A 25,923-nucleotide genomic window follows, 5' to 3' on the forward strand; every position below is an offset into this window, starting at 1 on the left:
GTTTCCACATAGATAAAATGGGAGAATAGGAAGAATAACTATTTCTGAGGCTTGTAGTGAGGATCAAATTAGGTAAAATTTGTAAAGTGCTTAGGATAGTTTTTACTATATAATACATATATGTACAAATACACACATATACATACATACATTATCTAACCACCTTCTACTTCTTCTCTTCCTTCTCTTGGGAGGAGGATTTTATAACCAGCTCATCCAGTATCCTCAATGGACATATAACCTCAGCTTCAATCCTCTAATTTAGTGAAACTGGATACTCTTTCTGCATTTCTAAGAGGAAATAGAATCCTCAGAACAGTGCATTATGGACTTTGCTCAGAAGGTAAATATTATGTCTGCTGTGAGAGATTGAGCACAGAGATAAAGGAAAGAAATAAAGGATTAAGAGAGCAGTTATTAAGGGAAAAGATTTTGAAGAGATATTTCCTGACAAAATTGAGTTTAATTTATTTTGTGGACTAGGTATAGGAAGTATGGTTTAAAGAAAAATTTTGAGTTTCTTTGTCATCCTGAGACCTGAATGGTGAGACTGTTAAGTTGCAAAGTTAAAAAATCAGCTGTCATATTGAATATTGCCTGGCACTGATTTTTCTCATTACAATGAATTGTTGAAATATTTTAAAATGTCTTTATATTGTTTGTTAAACTTTTAATAAAATTTCTAGGCTATACTATAAGTATATGGAACTGGGGTGGCAGTTAGACTACATTGAAAGACATAAATTGGCTTTAAGGGAAACAAGATTTTCCAGTTTATTTTGTAAATTGAGGTGAAGACTTGGAGCTAATGTGGAGACACTGATTATTATTTATTATTGAGTAAGTATCAGAACATCCTCCTTGATTATCTCTGAGCTCAATTTAAGAAAGTCCATAAGCAAATGAGGTCGGTAGCAGACTGAAGGGTGAGTGTTTGGTGTGGTTTTTGATAGTCTAATGTACCACTCATCCTTTCCAACCCCATCTCTGCTACATGGCCAGGATGTTGGTTCTAAAACTGTTAAACATGCAGCATACATCTAGGGTTTTAGTTGTTATCCTTTTCTTTGCGATCAATATTTTGTCTCATTATAAACCTGCTGTAATTCATAGACTCATAACTGTAAAATGCCTGTCAATGCTGCTACTGAGTAATGATGTTAATTTGCCAGTTTTACTATTTTATTTGATACATATTCATTGCAAAAAATTTTCATTGTTTATTCCTGTACATGCTAGCTGTTTAATGAGTTTTCTATTATTGGTTCACTAAGTACATATATTTTTTGTTACGACAGTTTGAAAAGTCAAAACCAACATATTTAATAAGCATTTTGAGTTAATGAGTACAAAAACATACTGGGGTCCTTTAATATTCAGAACAAATCCTAAATGTAAGAATAAGTCAGTTAGATGGTACAAACAACCTAGAGACATGAACACATGAGTTCAAATCCAGCATCAGAACACTTAGTAACTGAAGAACCCTCAGAAAGCCACTTAACCTCTCTGCTTGTGAAATGGGGATAAAATAAAACACATCAGGCTTATTGTGAAGCTCAAATGAGATAATATTTGAGAAATACTTAGAAACCTTAAAGTATTCTGTAAATGCCATATATCATTGTGATTGTCATTATTATTACTTTCACCCAATTTGCATACAGACATAAAGTTTGGAGATAGCTAGCCACTCCTAGAAAGCATCAGCAAGCAAACAAACAAACAAAAAAAGTAACGGCCTAAAACATCAGGTTGGATTTAATGAGGTGAAATCCATCTAAAGATGGGACTTCAAAAAACAATCTCAGAAGTACAGACACAGAAATTCATTTCCACTGAAGAAACCTGAAGGTTTTTAGGAATAACTCCATAGATGTCAGCTGTGTGAGGTGATCATCACAAGAAAAGAAAGGTGTAGACCATTTTTTTTTTTTGCTTCATTAAGGGAAGTATGGCTTTCAGGAATAAAGAATTCTTCATTCATTCCACCATCTTTTACCCCAGTCAAATAACATTGGAAACTTTGTGCCCCAATCTAAGTAACATATCAATGAGCTGAAGAATATGAAAGAAAATTAAGGTACATTATTGGCTAACTAAGGATTTTGCTATAGACCTCATTTTTTAATTTATTACCTCATTTTTATTAATATCTAATGTTTATTTAGCCCATTACAGCTTACCAGGTATCTTCTTCACATGCACCTTGTAAGATCATTTACATTTATTAACATTATTTTACAGATGAGGAAACAGAGGCACCAATGGTGACTTGCTATGCCCACTATTGCACAGCCCTGAAATGTGGAAGCTAGGACTGAAATCCAGATCTTCTGACTCTTTTATTTCTGTCCTCCTTCAATTACCTTTCATTGCTCTTCTATCTAAATAAATAACTACAAATTCTTTGTAGTTAACACCATTACTCCTCTTCTGTTTCTGTCTAGTCAACCAACAAGACAGCTTTATATGCCTCTAGAGTAATTAGCCAAAGTTTTCCAGATTTTCTGTTGATAGGAATCTATTTGGAGGATAAAAGATGAAAGAAGTTGGCAAAGACAGGTTAAACTTAGGAGTTATCATGAACTCCATTAGACCTCTATGGCCCATTTTACTTTGCCAGATTTCCTTTGAATTGGATTCCTCAGGTACAGATAGGTACCACTGATCAGTTCCAACTATTCTTGGATACAAAAATTGCCTGAAATTTTGGCCAGGATTTCATGGTTATAGGGGTAATTTATGCTGGGTAGTGAAATCTTCCCCATTTTATTTGGGCTTGGTTTTTTTTTTTTTATTTATCATCAGTAGGTTACTAGTAGCTCCTCAAAACAGAAAATATAGGTTAATGATTGGGGAAAAGGCTCTATGACTTGCCTATTGTCACATTTTCAGGCCAGATCATATTCTCTTGACTCTTAACTCTTGACTTGTGAATATGTCACGTATGTCACAGGTGATACTTGAACTCACTTTTTCCTGGTTCCTATGGTCACTATCCACAGTAGCAGATTGCCTCTCAGTTATTCTTTTATAACCTTAAAGATACAATATCAGACTTGAAGGACATTGTAAAGACTGTCTGATTCAATCTCAACTTTTATATTGCCTTAATTTCCATTTATGCCTTTTCCTTTCTCCTAATCAGAGAGTCACTCTTTGTTGCAAATAATATAAATTGATAATTGTAATAATATATCATATTTATATAGTCCTTTAAGGTTTGCTAAGCCCTTTATGAATACTGCCTCATTTTATCTTCAGAACTATGTTAGGAGGCAGGTATTACTATTATCCCCATATTATAGATGAGAAAATTGAGACTTATAGAGGTTAAATGTCATTGTTAAGCTCATTGTCACATAGCTTTTCAGAGTTTTAGTCAGAGGTTCATCGATAGAAATTAGAGTATGTGAAAAGTGTGCAACCCAGTTTTCCTACATCTTTCAGTAGGGTGGAAGGCATATTTTTTTCCCTATGTGGTTCTGATCAAGCTTTTCATTCCAAGTTTACAGTAGCTATTTTTGCAGTTGTGATTCTTTCTGTTTATGTTATTATTGTCATTGAGAATTCTTTCCATGTTTCTCAGTACTCTTCATAGTCATCATTTTTAACTGGACAATAAAATGCCAATCTGTTCTTGTACCACAATTCTTTTTTACATTCCCCAAGTGATGAACCTTATTTCTTTGTCACAACAACAATAAAAAATGCTACTTCAAGTATTTTGCTGTAGATGGAACCTCATTTCCTATCTTTAACCTCCTTGTGAAATAAATGTCCAGTAGCTGGTTTTCTGTGTCAAACAGGATACTGTGGACATTTTTGTTATTTCCTTATTGTAAATCACTCTTGTTTTCCAGAATGGTTATATCCATTTACAGCTCCACTAGTAATGAATCAGTGTGCCTGTCTTTCTACAAATTCTCGAGTATTTACTGTCTATCTTTTGCCATCTTTGCCAGTTTGCTGGATGGAAGGTACTGCAGAAGAGGAGCCAAATTCAGTGTTCATTCAGCAGTATGTTGAATTGTTAGTAGCCTGAAATGTTCAGCTAAATACAATAAAGTGAAACTTTATAAAGAGGTTTACCTTTACCTTCCAGTAAAGTGAAACTTTATAAAGAGGTTTACCTTTACCTTCCAGTAATATATTTCTTAAATATAAGTATCTACTAGACATTGGTAAATGTGAAAGAGATCTGGGCTTATTTGTGGGTGGCAAGAAGAATGGGAATCCAAAGTACAAAGGGCAAATTTATCAACCTCCATGATTCAGAATACCAGATATTCAGAGCTTGAGAAGGTATTCCACAAAATTTTTCCTAGACAGATTGCATTTAGAACTTAGAGAAAAAGAATCACTGACACCTCTGTGAGGCATTCCTTGAGCTTTTCCTCCCTTTACTTCTTCTTTAGGTGATATGGTTTTTCTTTTCCTGTTGCCATGGCCACATTGTCCATCTTGCACCTTTCTGAGACTACATTCTGAGACTTGCAATCTTTGACCGTGCTGCTTCTGACATTTCTCTTGAAATTCCTGGATATGTTCCACAGAGCCTTAGATCTGCCTTTTCTGAGTTATAATTAATTTCCCTTACAATATTCCCTTTCAATGCCTGTCTGGCTCTCACCTGCTTTGGTACTACTTCTACTGAGAAAATATTCTTGTAATGGCTTTGAGAGAACTAGAAATGTCTCACAATCTTTGATTTTTTGAGCCAAAAGTCTGTTGGAAATCATCTGTTCCAAACTCTTCCTCCTACTAGTGAAGAAACTGAGATCCAGGGAGGTGAAGTCATCTGATTGACCATGGACATGCAAGGTCTCCTTTAACTTTAAGCTGGTTAGGTGTTCCCTATGTGTAATGTCTAGGCTAGCTTTCTGGAGGTCTTCTGGAAAGGCCTTGGTCTCAGCAGGATAGACACCATGAGAATGGTCAAGAATAGAATCTCGATTCTTTATTCTGGCCCAGTCTTGCTCTTAGTTCAGGAGGTATGAGAGCCAATTGAAATCTGCTCTTAAGTGTGAACCACTACATAGAATTCCCAATCCCGCTATTTTTGTCCGCCTGCATTTTTGATTTCCTTCACAAGTTAATTGCACACTATTTCAAAGTCCGATTCTTCTTGTGCAGCAAAATAACTGTATGGATATGTACACATATATTGTATTTAACATATATAACATGTAGTGGTCTGGGGGAGGAGGTGGGGGGAAGGAGGGGAAAAATTGGAACAAAAGGTTTTGCAATTGTCAATACTGAAAAATTAGCCATGCATATATCTTGTAAATAAAAAGCTATAATAATTTTTTTTTAAAAAGAAAATATATGTATATATTCCATGCCAAATTCGTCCCCAAGGTGGCCCCCTCTTTCAGTAGCTTTGTTTATCTTATTTGGAGTAATTTCCAGGAAAACATTTCAATTACCCATCCTCCTTCTCACCAATACCATCACTGTCTTCAATACTCCCAACTTCAGAGCCAGTGCTATATCTACTACATCATCTAGCTGTCCTGATGACAGTGACAGTATTGGTGAGAAGGAGGATGGGTACTCATAGTTCACAGAGCGCTAGGTCTAAAGTCAGGAAGATTCAGTTTATTGTCTATGTGATCCTGGGCAAGGTACTATACTTTTCTCAGCTTTCTTCTACATCTGTAAAATGGGAATAATAAAACCCTCTACCTCTTAGAGACGTTGTGAGGATGAAAGAAGATCATATTTGTAAAGTAAACTTTATTGCTTATACGAATGCTAACCATGATGATGATGATGATGGTAATGGGTTATGGTGGTGATGATGATGATTAGGGTGATGGTGATGAAAATAATGATATTGATAAGTGATTTAAAAAAAAAATTGGGGGGGGGGGGGAGGTTAGGCAATTGGATCTAAATGACTTGCCCAGGATCACATAGACAATAAACTGAATCTTCCTGACTTTAGACCTAATGCTCTATGAACTATGAGTACGGTCCATGAATGAGAATTCTTTCAAAGGATTCATTGGTCATTGAAAGAAATTAACAAAATTTCTTGGTATTAGGGGAGCATATTATAGTTGCAAGAGGTAAGTTTGGATTTGGAGTCAGAAGACCTGGGTTTTTGCTTATCACCCTTATAAATCTGGTTATGTCCCTCCTTTCAAAGGGCATTATTTTCTTGCTCTTTAAAGAATGGTTCTGTCTGTTTCTCAATCTTAGGGACCTTTACTCCCTCCCTCACCAAACTTGAAACCTACAATTAGATTCACTGACAAGGTTTTCCTGAGCAATCATCTTTAATATAATTTATCCTCTTTTCTAGTACTGCAGCATTGAGTAATTGGAAATGAAAGAATGGGGCCGAGTGGCCCAAACTTCCAGCAGCTTCCTGTCAGCTCCTGCTGTCACTCAGAAACAGCTGCTTGGGGAATATGGCGACCTCTCTCCCTTATCCAGCACTTTCTAAAGCACCCCACGGCCCTCATTTTTACTGCAAAGGGGCAGGCAGAGAAAATAGAGATAATAACACTTGATTACAGAAGAGTCATTTTACTGCCTATGGGATAGTTATTCAAAGGTAAGATGGAGAATTAATTGGCAGTAGTCCGCGGCTTTAATCAAATATCCAATCTATGTCCATTAGTTCATAGAGAAAAGAGTAAATGGACTAAGCTGGGCATGCTAGTGCATTTATTAATTTCCCCAAATAATTTCAAATCAAGTGGTAACATAAACTCCAAAGCTCTGAAAATCCATAGCAAGATGAAAACTCTGTATCATTCTGAGGTTTCCTTAGTAAAGTGCCTTAAAGACTATTTGAGTTTAAGGAAATGCTTAAGAAAATAGGGACAGAGAAATTGTAACCACTTACATAGTGCTGTGAGTTTTGCAAACTGTTGTAATAATATGTCTTAAGGGGGTACTGCAATAGTCCCACAAGCTGGTAATTATCAGTTCCAAGGTGGGGACCTAGATGAGAAAACACATTCAGAGAGGACTAGAGATTGTCCAAAACCCCACAGTCCGCAGATATGTTATGCTTTGATATTACTTCTCTCCTGAGTCCAAGTCTAGTGACTCATCCATGACTAGATGCTACTTCTAATGAGGAAAAACTGAAATCTAATTCGAAATAACTAGAAGAAATCTTAGACTACTAGCCAACCTCAGCAAAACAAAGGGACCATAAATTCCAAACAAAAAGGTTAGTAGAGTCAGGACTTGCAAAAACAAAATTTAAAAGCAAAAGTCTGATAAAAACTGAATGCTACAATTATGATGATAAAGTTGGGGCCCAAAGAATAGACATAATAGCTTACTTGCTTCCCTACTTTGCAGAGATGGGGCAACAAAGATTTTGAACACTACGTATAATGTCAGACTTTTCCATTATGCTCATTTTTTAAGAACTCATTTCTCCCCCTCTTTTTTTTTTTCTTTTAAATTCAGCAGTATTAAGGATTGCTCTCTGGAAGAAGCTAGGAAATGGTGTGAGGGAAAATGTAGATAATTTAAAAGCAAAATAAAAATAAAACATTTCTAGAAATTCATATAAAAAACAAAATACAATTCAGAACTATGCCCAAAGGGCTATAAAGCTGTCTATACCTTTTGAACCAACAGTGACACTACTGGGTCTGTATCCCAAAGAGATCATAAAGGAGGGAAAAAGACTCACATGAGCAACAATGTTTGTAGCAGATTTTTGTGATGGCAAAGAATTGGAAAATGAGTAGACACCTATCAATTGGGGAATGGCTGATTAAGTTGTGGTATATGAAAGAAATGGAATATTATTGTTCTATAAAAAATGATGAACAAGCTGATTTTAGAAAGGCCTAAAAAGATTTACACAAACTGATACTGGGCGAAACATACAGAACCAGGAATACATTGTACACAATAACAGCAAGAATATACTATGATTAACTATGATGGATCTGGTTCTTCTCAGCAGTTCAAGGATCCAAGGCAATCTCAATAAACTTTGGATGAAAAATGCCATCTACATCCAGATAGAGAACTATGGATACTGAATGTAAGTCAACATATGCTATGTTCATTTTTTTTTCTTTTACTTCTATTTTATTTTTTTCTCATGATTTTTCCTTTTTCTTCTGATTTTTCTCTCCCAACAGGATTCATAAATATGTAAAAAAAATTAATTTACATGTATAACCAAAATAAATAAACAAATAAAAAACAAAACATGCACATGTAACTATGAGGCAATACTTCCAAAAATATATCCCACATTCCCTATTAAGATCTTAATCAGATCAGTCAAATACTCTCTGGATAGCCAGTCCATATACAGTGGGAGAATGTACAACAAAGATGGCTATACCTAAAATAACTGATTGGGTCATCACATTTAACATTCTAAATGAGTTCCTCAGGGATGGAAGCTGTGTGCACCATAGCTCAGAGTGAGTTCTCCTAGCTCAAATTTAACTGTGACTAGGAAACAAAGAATTCCCAGTCTTAGAAGCTGCCCCAGATAGAAACATCAAGGATCAACAGGCTGGAAGCACCATTTCCACCCAGAATTAGACAAAGACTCAGATCACAGCTGCCCCCATTTCTAGAGAATCTTATTGTCTATAAAGTTCACTTTCCTTCTAATACCCGTGTATTATCTCTGATACATATCATTATTGAAAGAGGAACAGCCTGGAGATCATTCACTGTCTTGCTTATGGTCCCCTGGTTAGGAAACAGAGCTGGGACTCAAACACATTTCTTCAAGCCATAAGTCCAAAGATCTTTCCACTACCCCACCTAACATCTCCGGAGAAAAGTATAACAGAAGAATCAAAGGTGTCTGGTCCTTGGCTTTTAACAAAGTGATTCTAGGATCATGGAAGTCATTCATAGCATCTCCTGCAAAATGGCTCATAATCTGAAAAAAACTGTATGGAATCTTGATATACCCCCTCAAGTATGACATTTCTAAGCTAGTTGTATCCTCACTCAAACTTTGATTATTCTATAATGAAGCACTACAAATTCAATATTTGTCTTATATAGGTGCTTTAAAAATTGCCAGTTGAAATCCAGTTTTTTCCTGTGTATCAATAGCATCCATACATTAACTCAGCAAGGTTACCATGCCCTCAAGACTCTCAGTTCCATGCTAATATATCAAGCTGCTAATGCTGGGAACTAGGACTGAGAGCATCTGAGAGAAGGGATTCCTGTTGGATAGATAGCCTCTCCATGGTGAAGCCCTCTGGAACTCTGGAAACCACTTTGAGGGTCACCTTGAATCTCCTCACTATTATTGTCATTTTCAATCTTTGCAGAGTTTTTCCTTTTTTTAAGAAAAAAAAAAACAAACTTTTTTTCCCCCTGAGGCAACTGGGGTTAAGTGACTTGCTCAAAATCACACAGCTAGGAAGTGTTAAGTGTCTGAGACCAGATTTGAACTCAGGTCCTCCTGACTTTATCCACTACATCACCTAGTTGCCCTAAAAAACACTTTTAATTTTCAAAATATATGCATAGTTTTCAATATTCACCCTTGCAAAACCTTGTTTTCAATTATTTTCTCCCTCCTTTCCCTTTACCTCCTTCCTACATGGCAAAAAAAAAAAATCCAATATATGTTAAATGTGTGCCATTCTTCTATACATATTTCCAAAATTGTCATGCTGCTCAAGAAAAATCAGGTCAAAAAGGAAAAAAAATGAGAAAGAAAAAAAGCAAACAATAAAAAAGTGAATATGCTTTGTCGTGATCCACATTCAGTCTCTATGATCCTCTTTCTAGGTTCAAATGGCTCTCTCCATCACAAGACCATTGGAATGGCCTGAGTTACTTCTTTGTGAAGTTTTTCATACCTTTCCTAGGAGGTATCAGTTGTGCCAGAGAAGCATTTTACACATGAGGAAACTGAGGCTGAGGGAGCTTTACTGCATTGCCATGTAATACAAGTGATAAATATCAGAGCTGTCCCAGCTCTCTTAGTCCAGTGCAATGACAAAGACACAAAATGGAAATGACTTGCCTCACAGCTGGTGAACACAGAAACAGGCTGACTCTAGACTCTGGGGCTTGTTTTATCCATCTCTGCCTACCTCCTGTTTATTACTCAAGAGCGGCTTTCTCCTATAATTACGTGTGATGGGCACATTTTTCTTTTTCTTTTTTCTGAAAAATGCCTGTTTGTAAAAAGGGTCTTTTGAAAAAATAAATGGCAAGTCAACGACCTTTAATTAACTGGACAGATGCTGAGAGTGAATGAAATGAACTTCTTCTATGAGCTTTTGTGTCTTTCCATCAATGAATGAAATGACTTTTTTTTTTCTGATGATACATTTTTCCCCCTAAGGTTTTTTTCCCCCAGGTGCTGAAAGGTGCTAAGTGGCCCAGGAGTGTTACAAATAAAGAGTAGGTTGAACAATTACTATAGATCTATTCATTTTTTAAAGGGGTGTTAATTAACATCTAGTATTTCAATGAGAAGAAAAGGAAAAGAACAACATTCTAGATACTCTCCTAGGCTCCCAGCCTCATTTCTCCAAAGGACCTTTTTCCTTATGAATTAATGGTACTTTAGACTTTATGGAGTCATGAGAAATCTGGCCCTTTGTAAATGGGAGGGGTTGTTTTTGCCCCTCATTTCTGGGCTAGTCAGAATTCTGTCTTTAATGGAAAATGGACTTCTGTTTTAAAGGAATTTTATTTTTTCAAATTTGTTTCTGGGAGCCCATATCCATAAAAAATAACATAGCAGGTTAGGATATGAGCCAGCATTCCCCAAAACCTTCCTTTTTAAGAAGTTAGGGCATAATACCTATAGCCCTGGTCTTTGTTAGGAAGGCCAGAATTTAAATTGTGCCTCAGATACTTGCTGCCTAAGTATTCTTGGACAATCACTTCTGTCTGCCTTAGTTTCCATAGCTTAAAATGTGGATAATAATAGAACTTCCCTGCTCTTGCCCCTCTTCTTCAGTTATTGTAAAGATTAAAATGAGATCATATTTGTTAAGCACTTTGCACAGTTGAAGCATTTTATAAATGCTAACTTTGTTCTGTTGAAATGTAAAAGGTTCTCCCTCCCTTCAGCTTTCATGGTTCAGCTCAGTTTGGCCTAAGTGACTTCTTGATTCCATTCCCAAGGTGGTAGATTTATTTCAGTATCATGCTATATCTTTCCTTATCCTTGGCAGCTACTGCATTTAAGACAAATTGCTGTAGCATGTTTCCTGCAAGCAATCTTGGAGACCATTGAGATCAATTCCTTCCATGAGGCTAAGAAAAAGGATTTTACTAGGTCAAAGACATACAGTCACAGACTTGAGCCCAGGACTGACTGCTTAGGACCAGTGCCTTTTCCTACTATACCACATTATTTCTTTTCTGCTAATCAGTATTGACTGATATATGAAAAGGTTTCTACTTAGTCTGACTAGTGTTCAAAGAATATTTTAATAGCAAATATTCATTGGAAGTCTATCTTATCCATGTCACTGTAGGAAACGGTCAGATAGAATGGTTAGAAAAAATGGGGAAGTTGAGAATATTTTTTCCACCATGGAGCCCAAGTTTTTGTCACAAGATTTTCAGTGTAGACTTTTTCACAATCTCAGATAATTAACAATCACATAAACATGAGCCTTCCTTCTAAAAGAATGGTTCCAAACCCTTCACACCTTCTCATCCGGTGAAATTATTGGCTATGTTATAGTATAGACATATCAGACTATCCATTCTACATGACAGCTATATACACCTAGTCTTTTGATATTTCAAAGGTACTCATACAGACTTTAAGGTGGCCATTAGTATCTTTTCTAGCTTATAGACTATCTTCAAAGATATTTTATTATAGCTTTTTATTGACAAAACATTATGCATGGGTAATTTTTCAACATTGACCCTTGCAAACATTTCTGTTCCAACTTTTCCCCTCCTTTCCCCCACCCCCTCCCCCAGATGGCAGGCAGTTCCATACATGTTAATCATGTTAAAGTATATGTTAAATACAATATATGTGTACATTATCTTCAAAGATTAATGAATATATCTCAGTAAGCAATGCTTATTCCATAAACTATGAATTCACAGTACAGTTACCTCCATCTTCACATTGTTTCAATGAAATCTGAAGCTATGCTTGACTGAAGAAAAAGTGGGTCTACTTACATGGCAACCATATGTAAAGCCACCATAATCTCAAAAACAAAGATGGACACCTGAGACTGAGGGATGTTTTACTTTTTGATCTGCTTCATGTAGTGGTTAACCCTTTGTGTTGAGTCTACTCAGCTTTATCTAAGCTGATTCGAAAAATAGCAAAGTCTTTCCAGCTTGGTAAAACCTGCCAGTGCCAGCATAGTTCCTCAGTATCAAAGGTCACCTTTACATGATAACTAGCCATCAAAGGATAATTTTAAAAATATATTTTTATTTTTCCCCAATTACATGTAAAAACTTTTTTTTTTACTTTTGTTGTTTATTTTTGAGTTCCAAATTCTCTCCTTCCCACCACCTCATCCCTAAGATGGTAAGCAATCTGATATGTTATACATGTGCAATCACATAAAACATTCCTATAGTATTCATTTGTGGGAGAAAATTCAAAAAGGAAGGAAGGAAGGAAGAAAAGAAACTGGTATTCTTCAGTTTGTATTCAGATACTATTCAGATATCAATTCTTTCTTTAGAGACAGATAGCATCCTTTAGAATTCTGTTGGATAATTTTATTGCTGAGAATACCCAAGTCATTCACAGTTGTTTTTTATACAATATTGCTAACTATGTACAATGTTGTTCTTGTTCTGCTTACTTTGTATCAGTTTATATACACGGTTTCAGGCTTTTCTGAAATTACCCTGCTCATCATTTCTTATATCACAATAATTTTCTATTACAATCATCTATCACAACTTGTGTAGTGATTCCCCATTTGGTGGACACCACTTTGATTTCCAATTCTTAGTCAAGACAGAAAGAGTTGCTATAAATATTTTTGTACATGTAGGTCCTTTTTCTTTTCTTATGTTCTTTTTGGGAGATAGATCTAGTAGTGACATTGCTAGGTCAAAAAAAAAAAAATAGGCACAGTTTAATTGCCCTTTGGGCATAGTTCAAAATTGCTTTCCATTATGCCTGGACCAGTTCACAACTCCACCAATAGTGCATTGGATTTATAAGAGATCAGAAAATATAATGATAATCTTATAATTTTATATGTATATATGTGTGTGCATGTAGAAGAAAATATGTAGAAGCTATTTCTTTTTATGATATCATGTAAACTTTTATAATGTTCTTAGTGATTCACTTTTGGTTTCTGTCATCAAATGTACTTGGTGGCATAAGAAATAGGTTTCTTCCATGAGTATATATTCAAACTTATGTATAATTGTTTTAAGTTACCCTATACGCCTAGGTGTTACTATCAAGCACTTTTCCCTTCCTTCTTTACTACTTTCCTTCTCCTTCCTTCCTTTCTTCCTCCTTTCCTTCCTTCCTTTTCTTTTGGTATATTGTATTCCTACATTTTTTTTCCTAGTAATGGCTAAGTGCTTGTATGATTTCAGATTATAATTCCTGAGTACTTGAACTCTTTCTTTCTAACTACTGACAGTAGTTTTTATTTGACTTGGAAACTCTAGCTTTTGATTATGGCTTTCCTGGTTGTTTTTAATTTGTGGTTTCTTTTGAAAGGTGACAGATAAATTCTTTTAAAACTTATGGTTTTCCTTCCTGTTCTGATAAATTTAATGATATTGAATTATGACACCAAGTTATGGAGGGATTTCTAGTCATGAGGAATTTGATGATTTGAAGAAAAGATCTAACATACACCTCAAAGATCTTTTCAAATACTTAAAGGATTGTTTTGTGGAGGTGTGATTAGGTTTGTTCTTTTAGCTCCCAGGGGTGATCACCTTTAGCTCCTAGAGTGATCACTTCTTGTATATATTATAAGGGGGTGGAGTTCTTTTTAAAATATTATGTTTTCCCAATATATGACACATTTTAACGATCATTTAAAATTTTTTTTCTCAATAGTATTTTATTTTATTCACTGCTCCTCGTTCCCTTCTTCCAAATAGATCGTGGCTCGGGGGATAAATGAAGTGATTTGCCAGAGTCATGTGGTTAGAAATTAGTGGGACTATGAGTCAAACCTTAGGCCTCTACCACTCTGGAACCATGTTTGGTTGGCTTCAGAGTTCATTAAAGTGACTATCATAAAAGTTATTCAAATAAATAAAGGCTACAAGGACAGAGGTTCCTCCCTACTTTGCTCCCAGATTTCCATTATTAGGTTAGAGACAGTGCAAATTTTAATGTCTTCTTAGTCACATTAGAAGTCATGCTAGCATAATTTTTGAATAAAAGCATTACTAAATATATGGCCATGTATATGTATATATGCAGATGTGTGAATATTTTTGTTTGTCACAAGTGGAATACTGGCATGGGCCGGGTGCCATCATGCAGATGAAGCATTTATCTTGGCTGAAAGCCTGGCCAGACCTGGATGTCTCAGCTCTCCATAGGGGTTATCTCTTTAATCTTAAGTGAATCCCATGACCTAGGCATAAAGAATGAAATTAATAAATTAGAGGAACACAGGATAGTTTACCTCTCAGACCTTGGGAAGGGGAAGGTCTTTATGACCAAAGCAGAACTAGAGATCATTACTGATCACAAAATAGAAAATTTCGATTATACCAAACTGAAAAGTTTTTGTACAAACAAAACTAATGCAGACAAGATTAGAAGGGAAGCAATAAACTGGGAAAATATTTTTACAGTCAAAGGTTCTGATAAAGGCCTCATTTCCAAAATATATAGAGAATTAACTCTAATTTATAAAAAATCAAGCCATTCTCCAATTAAAAATGGTCAAAGGATATGAACAGACAATTCTCAGATGAAGAAATTGAAACTATTTCTAGTCATATGAAAAGATCCTCCAAGTCATTATTAATCAGAGAAATGCAAATTAAGACAACTCTAAGATACCACTACATACCTGTCAGATTGGCTAAGATGACAGGAAAAAATAATGATGATTGTTGGAGGGGATGCGGGAAATCTGGGACATTAATGCATTGTTGGTGGAGTTGTGAACGAATCCAACCATTTTGGAGAGTAGTTTGGAACTATGCTCAAAAAGTTATCAAACTGTGCATACCCTTTGATCCAGCAGTGTTACTACTGGGATTATATCCCAAAGAGATTATAAAGAAGGGAAAGGGACCTGTATGTGCACGAATGTTTGTGGCAGCCCTTTTTGTAGTGGCTAGAAACTGGAAACTGAATGGATGTCCATCAGTTGGAGAATGGCTGAATAAATTGTAGTATATGAATATTATGGAATATTACTGTTCTGTAAGAAATGACCAACAGGATGATTTCAGAAAGGCCTGGAGAGACTTACACGAACTGATGCTGAGTGAAATGAGCAGGACCAGGAGATCATTATATACTTCAACAACAATACTATATGATGACCAGTTCTGATGGACCAGGCCATCCTCAGCAACGAGATCAACCAAATCATTTCCAATGGAGCAGTAATGAACTGAACCAGCTACGCCCAGAGAAAAAACTCTGGGAGATGACTAAAAACCATTACATTGAATTCCCAATCCCTATATTTATGCACACCTGCATTTTTGATTTCCTTCACAAGCTAATTGTACAATATTTCAGAGTCTGATTCTTTTTGTACAGCAAAATAACGTTTTGGTCATGTATACTTATTGTGTACCTAATTCATATTTTAATATATTTAACATCTGGTCATCCTGCCATCTAGGGGGGGGTGGGGGGGGTAAGAGGTGAAAAATTGGAACAAGAGGTTTGGCAATTGTTAATGCTGTAAAGTTACCCATGCATATATCCTGTAAATAAAAGGCTATTAAATAAATTTAAAAAAAAAAGAATTATTTGTCTTAAAAAAAAAAAATCTTAAGTGAATCCATTTTGTGGGAGAATAAGCTCTACATCACTGATGAGTCTTTTCTGAAGAAAGCAGAATAGATTTCCCAGCAGGACTGTGGTGGCGGGTATTTCCATGTTACTCTAAGCTTACTTTGAAACAGTAGTACTTCTGCCTCCAGATTTTTTTCAGGTTATAAAAAGCTATTTATTTGGTTTTTTTTCCTCCTCTTCTAAATGACCAAAATACTTTTCTCTGGACCCTAGAAATCTAGAGCCTCATTTTTTCCAATAGTTGTAACAATAGGGGATATTTTAAGTGACTGAATACTTCATATGGAAAATAACAAATAAAACTTGAACTAAAGCGATCATAACTGATAAAGACATACTTCAAGACCCTCCCCCAAACCTCATTCTTTGTACAAGGGACCACCTACTGCCCTGAAGATCCCTTCATCTCCCATCTTTGCAATGAAGACTGAAGAACAATATTGGGTTGAATATCTCCTTCAAAGAACAGCTGACATTGAAAATAAATACAGGAGAGAGAATTTAAGAATTACTGAACTACCTGAAAGCCACGATCAAAGAAAGCCTAGATATTATCTTTCAACAATTCATCAAGGAAAACTGCCCTGATATTCTAGCATCAAAGGGTAAAATCGAAATTGAAAGAATCCAGTGATACTTCTTGAAGTAAATGCCAAGATGAAAACTCTTAGGAATATTATAACCAAATTCCAGAACTCTCAGGTCAAGGAGAAAATATTGCAAGGAGCCAAAAAGAAACAATTCAGAAATCATGGAGCCATAGTCAGGATAACACAAGATTTAGTAGCTTCTAAATTAAAGGATCAGAGAGATTGGAATATGGTATTCTTCAGGTAAAAAGAACTAGGATTACAGCCAAGGAACATCTATCCAAAAAAACTGAGTATACTTTTCAGGAACAAAAAGGGACATTCAGGGAAACAGAGGACTTGAAGACATTCCAGAGCTGATTAGAAAATTTGATTTTCAAATACAAGACTCAAGAAAAGCATAAAAAGATAGACAAGAAAGAAAAATCATCATGGATTCAATATGGTTAAATTATTTACATTTCTACAGGGGAAAAGGATATTTATAACGCCTAAAAAAAAACCTTTTTTCATTATTAGAGCAGTTAAGAGTATAAATAGACATAGGGTATGAACTGAATATAGTGGGATAATTATACTTTTTTAAAAAGAAAACAGAATTAAGGAGTAAGAAAGAGGAATGCACTTCAAGAAGGGGAAAACGAGAGGTAGAGTGGAGTAGATTATGTGACAAAGGTGGCACAAAAGAGTTTTTACAGTGAATGAGAAGATGGGAGTGGTGGGGGTGACTACATGAATCTTACACTCCTAATAATTGGCTTAAAGAAAAAAAATTTTAGAACACATTCAAGTATAGAATCCTTTTTTACTTTGGAGAGAGAGGAGATAAAAAAAGAGAAGTGCTACTGATAGAAAGGAAGGTGAATTGGCAGAAAGTTGGTAAAAGTCAGAAGCACAATATTTTTGAGAATGCACAGGTTCTATTCCAGGCTCCTTCTAGAGCAGTACCCATTGCTGCTGCCAAAATGTTGATGCCAAAGAAGAATTAAATGATCATCTATGAACTCCTTTTTAAGGAGGAAGCAATGGTGTCTAAGAAGGATGTCCACATGTCAAAGCACCTTAAGTTGGCAGACAAAAATGGACCCAATCTCCATGTCATGAAGGCCATGTAGTCTCTAAAGTCCCCATGGTTATGTTAAGGAGCAGTTTGTATGGAGCCATTTCTACTGATAGCTACCAATGAGGTCATTCAGTATCTCTGGGCTTACTTCACCTGCCCTCTGAGTTTGTGACTGTCAAGTTCCCTAAAAGTCATTTTGAGACAGAAAGACCAAAGCGTAAAGGTCTGGAGTGTAAAGATCTATCTTATTCAGAAGGAGACACATACAAGTGCTGCTGTCCCAGATGCTGACAAGAAAGCCAAGACTGGAGCTGGGTCAGCAGAAGAATTCTAATTCAGAAGTAGATTTGGTTGTGGATATGGTCAGCCTCCTCAATAAAAACTGTAGAGATATGTTTCCGTCTTTTTTTAAACATTATCTTTTTTATTATAGCTTTTTATTTACAAGAGATATGTTTCTTATTGAATAAAATTTAGGGGATTGGAGTGAAAGGAAAAGAGAGTAAGATAAATGAGACAAAGTCTGTTCAGTACCAGTTAAATAGTTGGTACAAATAGTCTAATGTCCAGAGAGATAATGCATTTAATAAGTGCTTACTCTGTATCAGTCAGCTAGTCAATAAACATATATAAAGCAACTACTATATGGCAGGCACTATGTTAAACATAGAATACAAAGGAAGGACTAAGATAGTCTCTCCTTTCTGGAAGCTCCCAGTCAAATGCCAGTTACTCTACTGAGTGCTTGGTATAAAAATATAAATAATTTTTTAAAAGTCCTTTCAGTATCCCCAAGGAACTTTCATTTTTTTAGAGGAAAGGATAATATAGAGGGTAACTGAGCAGTCTGCAGAGGTTGAGATAGACACATATACCTGGAAGGAGGTCTCCACTGGAAAACCCAGGGAATGGTGCTTTAATTTGTTATTTAACAGATTTATCAGTGACTATCAGTGCTAAGAGCCCAGATGATATCAGTAGCAGTTGGGGTGGGGTGATGTTAACTCAATCCCCTCATTGTACAGATGAGGAGAAAATTACCTTGTTTAAGATAGGAGCTAGGTAATGGACTATGTGACAATCAGGAGTCCAGATGTTCTTGACGGGTGAGGATACTGGAGACCTATAATTTCATCCATGACACTATACTGTCCAGGAACAGATAGTGATATACCCATGTTTAGTATTGGGATTTGTGTACACAGACACCTGAGTCTTGGAAAAGGTAGTGTTTGTGACATTTATCTCTTGGAAATGTTCTTTTGCTTCAGAATTCACTATCATAACACATAACTACTAACATGAGACATATTAAGATATGGAATTATTTCCTTTCATTTACTTTCTGAATCAAGGAGGCAAGTTTGGGTAATAGAAAGAAAACTTAATTTGAACCCTGGGATTAATATTTATGATTTCAAGGAGGCAGATCATTTCATATTCCAGATCCTCAGTTTCTTTCTCTAAAAATGTGAATAATAGACAAAATATTTGTAAGGCTCTTACCTGTCCTTTTCAAAACATAGTACTTAGACTTCTGCATTCATTCTCTTTCTCTTCACCTTTCTCATACTCCTTTCACCAGAAATTTACACTCTATTCTAGGAACACTGGACTCTATCAATCAATAAACATTTGTGCCTTACTTTGTGCCAGCATTGTGTCAGTACTGGGGATACAAATATGAAAAAAAGGAAGATTATCCCTGTCTTCAAAGAATTTATAATCTAGCAGAAGAAAGCTAAGGAAGGGGAGAGGGAAGTGCCCAATGTGGGAGGAGGATTTGGTGGAGAAGTCAGTCAATGAAGTTTCAAGGCAGCTGAGGAATGAACAGGTGACAGGTGAGCTCTAATATTGCCTTGCCTGAAACCAGAGCTTCTACATGTCTCTTTGCAGCCATTTCCATGGCATGTCACCATTCTGATTCCTGCCCTACTCTCCTTCCCCCTTCCCCCTCTCCCCGATAACTTCCCTTGATATGTCATCTTCCTCTGATTAGATGTGAACTCCTTGAAGACTATCTTTCTCTCCTGTGTCCCTTTATCCCAGTGTCTAGTCCACAGTCAGTGCTGAAGCAGTGCCTTTCCATTTCATTTATTCATCATTCTTTGTTCCAGTATCAGTCAATCTTTTTGTCAACCTTCATAGAGATACCAGATTTATTCGTTCTAAGTTATTATCTAATTATCCCTCATGTCTGGTTGACTCCACACTGGGCTTCTTCTTCTGTAGAAGTCTATGGGAAGCCAATTGAAAATTTATTAAATTGAGGAGGCACAAAAATAGACAAGAAAACAGATCACATCTGCACAGCCCAGCACAGTGGTGACCATGTGAAGAGATTGATACCTATTGAAATGTGGTATCTTCAGGGAAGATACTGTATATAAGCTTGCCTTTGCATCTGAGAGAGAGAGAGAGAGAGAGAAAGAAAGAGAGAGAGAGGTGGGGGGGGAGGGATAGAGAGAATATGAATGTGAGAAATTTGTGTGTATTTTTTTTCCAATATTTGCATATATATTTATGCAATAATCTTGTCACACACACACACAAAATCAGATCAAAAAGGGAAAAAAATGAGAAAGAAAACAAAATGCAAGCAAACAACAAAAGAGTGAAAATGCTATGTTGGAACCACACTCAGTCCCACATTCTTCTCTGGTGCAGATGGCTCTCTTTGTGACAAGAATTAGTCTGAATCATCTCATTGTTGAGGAGAGCCATGTCCATCAGAATTGATCATCGTGTAATCTTGCTGTTGCTATGTATAATGATCTCCTGGATCTGCTCACTTCACTTAGCATCAATTGATGTAAGTCTCTCCAGGTCTCTCTAAAATCATCCTCCTGATCGTTTCTTATAGAACAACAATATTCCATAACATTCATATACCATAACTTATTCAGCCATTCTCCAATTGATGGGCATCCATCCAGTTTCCACTTCCTTGCCACTATAAAAAGTGTCCACAAACATTTTTGCACATGTGGGTCCCTTTCCCTCCTTTAAGATCTTTTTGGGATATAAGCCCAGTAGAAACACTGCTGGATCAAAGGGTACAAAGTTTGATAACTTTTTGAGCATAGTTCTAAATTGCTCTTTAGAATGACTGGATCCATTCATTTGTGTGTATTTTTAAAGATGCTTCAGTGATGCTTAAGCAGAGCCTAAATAAGTTTATTAATGGGGGGATAGTGCCTCTTTTTCTTTGGCTTCTCATTTTCTTCTTTGTTGAGATATTAAGAACTGCACTATTTCAAGAAGAGCAGAAACTCTAAATCTGTCTGCTCCTTTAGCTAAGCTCTAGAGGTTTCTATCTCTCATGCTTAGTAAATGGTACAGATGGCAGAGACATCTTGTCTTTCTTTAATGTACTTGTCCAGGCAGATGATAATGGTGCAACTTTAAAAAATAATATATTATTTTTCTCACTTACTATCTTTGCAATTTTCTTGGCAAAAAATATAAGAATGGTTTGCCATTTACTTCTCCGGTGAATTAAGGCAAGCATAATTTAAATGAATTGCTCAGTATTATATAGTTAGCAAACATCTGAGAATGGATTTTAACTCATGTCTTCCCCAATTACATGAAAAACAATTTTCATCGTTCATTTTAAAATTGAGTTCCAATTTTTTTTCCACCCACCTCGTTGAGAATATAAGCAATTTCATATAGGTTATACATGATATAATCATGAAAACATATTTCCATATCAGTTAAGTTGTAAAAGAAAGCATGCCCTAAAATAAAAACCCAAGAAAAACAAAGTTTTAAAAAATGTTTAGATCTGTATTCAGATATCAACAGTTCTTTCTCTGGGGATGGATAGCATTTTTTATGCTAACTCCTTCAGAACTGTTTTGGATCATTGTATTGCTTGGAATAGCTAAGATATTAACAATTATTTTGTTATATTGCTGTTACTATATATGATGTTCTCCAGGTGCTACTCATTTCACTTTGAATCAGTTTGTGTAAGTCTTTACAGGTTTTTCTGAGAACATCTAGCTCATCATTTCTTATATCACAATAGTATGCCATCACAGTCATATAACCTAAATTATTCAACCATTCCCCAGTTGATGGTCTTCACCTCAATTTCCTATTATTTTTTGCCATAAAAGAACTGCTTGTTGGGCATAGTTCCAAATTGTTCTAAATAATAGTTGAATCAGTTCATAACCCTACCAATGGTATGTTAGTGGCCCAATTTTCCTACATGCCCTCTAATATTTATTTTTTTTCTGTCTAATTAACTAATCTAATTGGTTCGAGGTAGTACCTCAATATTGTTTTAATTTACAACTCTGCAATTAATAGTGATTTAGAACATTTGTTTTTATGTGGTTATAGATAGCTTTGGTTTCTTCATCTAAAAATATTTTGATCATTTCTTGATTGAAATTTCTAAAATTGTGAGCTATTTCCCAATCATTTTTCTATATATGTTAAAAGATGAGGCCTTTATCAGAAATGTGTTTCAAAAATTTTTTCACAGTTATTATTGCTAACTATATTTCCCTTCATACTATTTTCCCCTGTTTATTCTGTTCTTTCTATCCTTTCATTTTGTCTCTCCTCAAATCTGTTTTGCTTCTATTGCCTCTCCCAATCTACCCTCCCTCCTTATGAGCATTCCTCCTCTTCTCTTATCCCCTTCCCCTCTTATTTTCCTGTGGAGTAAGATAGATTTCTAAACTCAATTGAGTATGTGTTATTCTTTCTTGAATCAATTCTGATGAGAGTAAGGTTCACTTGCTTCTCATTTCTTAGTCAACAGTACACCATTACATTCAAATACCAAAAGTTGCTTAATCATTTCCCAGTTGATGGGCATTCTTTAAATTTTCAATTCTTTGCCAGAACAAAAAGAGCTGTTATAAGTATTTTTGTAAAAATAGGTTTTTTTCCCTTTTAAAAAATCTTTTTGGCATTACAGTATAACTTCTGAGATCTTTTACCATACTTGACTTTAGATCTGTATTAGGATCAATTGTCCTCTGAGTTCAACTCTCATAATTTTTCCTGAGCTGTCCCCTGTGATCTCTTTTGTGAGCACCAAGCAATTTTAGAGTTCCAAAGTACTATCTTCTAAGGTAAATGATTCAACTTTAGCTCATGATAATAAAAAAAATTGCATTTCTTCTAGCCACTCCACTACTAGACAATATATAATTGGTGGTCATCAACTGATTCTGTGTATTTCTCGGATACCTGCTTCAAAGTCTTCATGTCAGTCATTTGTCAATTAGATTTGGAAATCAGAACTCATGGGTCCTCTTTATCTTCAGAAAATATCTTTTCTCTGAGGGATGCATTTTTCTATTGTTTCTCTCCAAAATTAATTTTATTTCTTTTCTTGCCAGTCATCTAAATATGAAAATAATAAACTTTTCTACATTTGTAGTGGAGCATAGGCTACAAGATGTCTGAAATTTCTAGTTCTTGACTCCTTGGTCTTGTGACATTTAAATGTTCATCATAAGCCTTTGGCAAACCTCCCAATCAATTCCCTCATTTCTTTTATTGATACCTTTTGTTTTAAAATCACTTTCATTTTCCAAAATATAATTCACTCCACTGAGGAGAGAACCCTTTATAATAATAATCTGAAAAGAGGAAAAAAAAACAGTTCAACCAAATTAAGCAACAGATTAGCTGAGTTGACAATGAATTCAGTGTTCTGTGCTCTTAATCTTGCATATTTGCAAAGGAGAGATGCAATTTCATGTCTCCTCTTTATTAATTATCTGATTGATCATTGTAATTCCACAGGGTTATATTTAAATTATTGTTGGACTTTCTAACTCCATTTTTGTAATCATTGTTTATATTGATGGTTTGGTTCTCCTTAATTTACAAGTTGATGTATCATTCCATGTTGATCTACATTCTTCATATTAATTTTTTCTTATGTTATAAGAATATTCTATCACATTCATGTACCACAACCTGTTCAACCATCCCCCAATCAATGAGGGCTAATGTGTTTCCTATTCTTTGTTTCCACAAAAAGCCTTATTATCAATACTTTGATGTACATGAGATTTCATTATCTTTGACCTTGTTGAGGTATAAACTTAGCAGCAGGAGCTCTGGGTCAAAAGTGTATTGATATATTAATGACTTCCTTTTTATGATTCCAAATAGGTTTCCAGACTAGTTAGATCAATTTAGAGCTCTACCAAAATATAGTATTGTGCTTATCTTTCTATAATCCATCAAGCATTGACTATTTTCATCTTTCAATGACTGTCTGCTGTGCCTGGAGTGCTCCTACCTTTTTTACACCTTATGGCTTCTCTGCCTTCCTTTATGACCCAGATAAAATTCCATCTCCTGTAAGATTTTTTTAAATTTTCCTTTAAATCTTGAAATTACATCATCAGAATATCCAACACCAAGGGAATCACTGTCTCAAAATATGATTCTGCCATTGGTTTATCCACATAGGCCAAACCAAAGTACATGGACAGCATTCCTCACTGTGAGTAGAAATTTTTGGGATTTTACAGTTAGTATCAATTCCACTGGAGTATGCATTTTCCTCCAATCCGAGCTCTTGGTAACAAAACAGATTAAGAATAATTGATGTGATGAACTATTCATATGCAAATCTCCTCATAATTTAATGATCATAGATAATTTACAAAGTTTAAGAGAAAATGAGACTCATTTGTGTGACTCATTAATAATCCTATGTGCTCATCAGATTCGTTCTGAATGGGAATCCTGTAAACATGATATTTCAGGCACCATTGAAACTATTTTATAGAAAAGGAAACAGACTCCTATTACCTTGCTCAAAGTTATACCACATATGAGGTGTCTCTGGTTTGTAACCCAGGATTCTTGCTATTATTTCTCAATGAATTCTCTGAAGGTTAGTTTAATTAATTAATGAGTAATGGTGCTCATATGGGATGAAGTGAAGGCACATTTGATAGCTATCTCATTCAAGGTTAAGTAGTATTGAAAATGGTGCTATGAGAGCTTCCAGGGCCATAGCACTTGGAGCTGTCCAAAGTACTTTTTATATCCCTTCTAGGTACTCTGACATTTTTTATTTAATCAACAATCATTCTGAACGTGTCTTCTCTGAGTGAAGTACTGAGCTGAGTTCAAAGGAAGATCAGATGTATGTATATGGGTCAGGATAGAGTGTTCCAATTGTATTGGAGGTGTATTAAGTGCTGGGAGATCCCAGAAGACATCATTTCACAGCAAGTTTTCACCATTTGCAAAACAAATATTGTGAAATGATTTTTCTCAAGATAATTTTGAAAGCTTCAGAAAAGACTGATTAAAGAATGTATACCTCATCAATCAACAAGCACTTATTAAGCATCTTCTATATAGATGCTTCTTCTATGCCAGATATTGTATGAGGCACTGAGAATACAAAACAATAAAAAAGACAGCTCCTGTTCTCAAGTAACACATTCTATTGGGGAAACTGTGTACATACAAAGCAAACAAAGGCATAATGAGCAGAGTGTATTGAGCATGTACTTGGGATCTATGGAGATGGTCCTGGGCTCTTTCTCCTAGCTAAAGAGCATGAGAAGGATAGCAGATGTTGGTTGACCCATTGGTTCCTAGAAATTTTATTTTCCAGACTAGTTGTTTTCCTAATTTAGGTATTTTACAAATTTTTTTTCTATTTTTTCATTTTTTTTTTTTTTTGTTTTGCTTGACTGATTCTTTTTTTTTTTTTTTAATAGCCTTTTATTTACAGGATATATATATATATATATATATATATATATATATATGGGTAACTTTACAGCATTAACAATTGCCAAACCTCTTGTTCCCATTTTCACCTCTTACCCCCCACCCCTCCCTAAATGGCAGGATGACCAGTAGATATTAAATATATTAAATATAACTTAGATACACAATAAGTATACATTGACAAACATTATTTTGCATGTACAAAAGAATCAGACTCTGAATTATTGTTACAATTAGCTTGTGAAGGAAATCAAAGATGCAGGTGTGCATAAATATATATTAGGAATTCAATGTAATGGTTTTAGTCATCTCCCAGAGTTCTTTTTCTAGGCATAGCTAGTTCAGTTCATTACTGCTCCATTAGAAATGATTTGGTTGATCTTGTTGCTGAGGATGGCCTGATCCATCAGAACTGGTCATCATCTAGTATGTTTTGAAGTATAAATGATCTCTGGTCCTGCTCATTTCACTCAGCATCAGTTCGTGTAATCTCTCAGGCCTTTCTGAAATCATCCTGTTGGTCATTTCTTACAGAACAGTAATATTCCATAATTTTCATATACCACAATTTA

General features: G+C 35.3%; 1 protein-coding gene and 1 pseudogene across 4 annotated transcripts in view; both read left to right on the forward strand.

The window, feature by feature from the left end:
• Positions 1-25,923, forward strand: part of SGCZ (sarcoglycan zeta) — a 526,928-nt gene that overhangs the window by 92,994 nt on the left and 408,011 nt on the right. The window lies entirely within an intron of this gene.
• Positions 17,334-18,359, forward strand: LOC111721288 (annotated as a pseudogene).

Source organism: Sarcophilus harrisii, chromosome 6, assembly GCF_902635505.1.
Source record: "Sarcophilus harrisii chromosome 6, mSarHar1.11, whole genome shotgun sequence".
Lineage (NCBI taxonomy): Eukaryota > Metazoa > Chordata > Mammalia > Dasyuromorphia > Dasyuridae > Sarcophilus > Sarcophilus harrisii.